The sequence below is a fragment of the Rattus norvegicus genome, chromosome 17 (genome assembly GCF_021556685.1).
Source record: "Rattus norvegicus strain SHRSP/BbbUtx chromosome 17, alternate assembly SHRSP_T2T, whole genome shotgun sequence".
Classification (NCBI taxonomy): domain Eukaryota; kingdom Metazoa; phylum Chordata; class Mammalia; order Rodentia; family Muridae; genus Rattus; species Rattus norvegicus.
In genome coordinates, this window is record NC_141550.1 from 56,409,835 (window position 1) to 56,411,664 (window position 1,830).

Here is a 1,830-nt window from a genome sequence, read left to right on the forward strand (position 1 = left end):
GTTCTTTCCCTTTCTCATGTTTATTCCCTTTCTACTTGTGAAATAATTTTTAGAATGTTCAAGGGCCATCCTCTCCTTAATGGTATTCTTTTCTTTCAAAAACTGTTCAAAGCATTAGGTCTTTCTGACTTCATGGCCTTAAATCTTTCTCCATATTTCAGTTTTCCTTCTTCAGAGCCTCTTTATCCACTGTTTTCCTCCTTTAGCAATCTCTCCGGCACCATGATGATGACTCACATTCAAGGAAGTATGATAGTTTTCTTGAACCTATTTCTGTGTATTTCACAGTAGAGTTCCTTAGAGGAAAAAAAGTATAGATTTGTAGATGAAGGTGATTGGTATTAGTGGATCTTCCCATGTGTTTAGATTCTGGATATAAGTCACACTCACTGTGGTTTTTCTCTTTTTCACAAGGTATGGAAATGTTTTACTTTTAGGGGTGCAAAAATGTAAGGTAAACAGATCTGAAGGTGCTTGTGTGTGAGAGCTTGTATATCCACTTTAGGGAGGCTATTTACAGGTGAGCAAGCTCAGGCAGGCTCTAGCTGCAGGGTAAGGATCTTGTGAAGGGAATATTCCTAGTAAGGAATCTTACTTATAAACCCATTTTCCTTTAGATAGATATTTGGAAAGACTAAAAAGAAAAAAGTTTACCTTTTCGTATAATTTTTCTATGAAGTTTCTGCTCATAAATTTCACCTTTTTTGTTCTGAACTTTACAGTATTTTATTAAGTAAAAATAAACTTTTCTTGTGAAAATGAGCTTACTTCTAGCTTTTATCAGATACATTAATGTCTTACTTTTCTAGAGCTGTGATAAAACACCATGATCAATGCTACTTTAAAAAAAGCTTTTAATTTGGGGGCTGCAGTTTTAGAGAGTTTAGATTCCGTGACTGTCATGGGGCTGCGGGGCATCGGAGCAGGCAGGTGGGCATGAAGGATGTGAGTAGCCAAGAAGTCACATCTAGAGTAAACCACAGACAGAGAAAGGGAGCCACTGGGGATAGAGATCATCTTTGGAAACTCTAAAGCTTGCCCCCAGTGACACACCTTTTCCAACAAGGCCATACCTCCTTTTTTTTTTTTTTTGGAGCTGGGGCCCGAACCCAGGGCCTTGCGCTTGCTAGGCAAGCGCTCTACCACTGAGCTAAATCCCCAACCCCAAGGCCATACCTCCTAATGTTTCTGAAACAGTATCATCAACTGGGGAAGAAGTATTCAAACATATGAGAGTGCAAAAAACAAGGAATGGTGTCAGACTCATACTGTGTATTCCATGCTTTATTGTATTTTAGTAAGGAAGATGAACTATGTCTCCAATCTTGAGACCCACTTACAGGCTACAGTTGTGTATGTATTCACTTCTTCATCACTTTCATTTATTAAGTTAATTATTAATATATAGAGATTTTTAGATAATTAACCAAAGACTAGAGCTGGGAGTTAGAGAAGTTTTGGCTACCTACTGGAAGAGGAGTTGAAAACTTTTTGGTCTAAACTATACTCAGGAATGCTTGGGCTGAAGGAATTGCTAGGCATACAAGGAACACTGAAAAGAAGCAAGCAACTTAACTATCTCTTCCTGTGTGCATGATGTAGAGTTAAGCCTGTGTTTAAATTTGCTGTTTGAGAGGGAAGTTGTGTAACACCTACTTAGCTTTGGCAGAATGACTGCATTAAACAAACATTTCCCAGATGCTTCATATCAAAGCTCGCAAGCTCACTGCTATGTAAAATCAGAAAGAAATGTTACAGCAGCTCCTAAGTATAAATCATTGACATCTGAATGGAAGACTCAAAACAACAGCAACGAAATCCCAAGCAAAT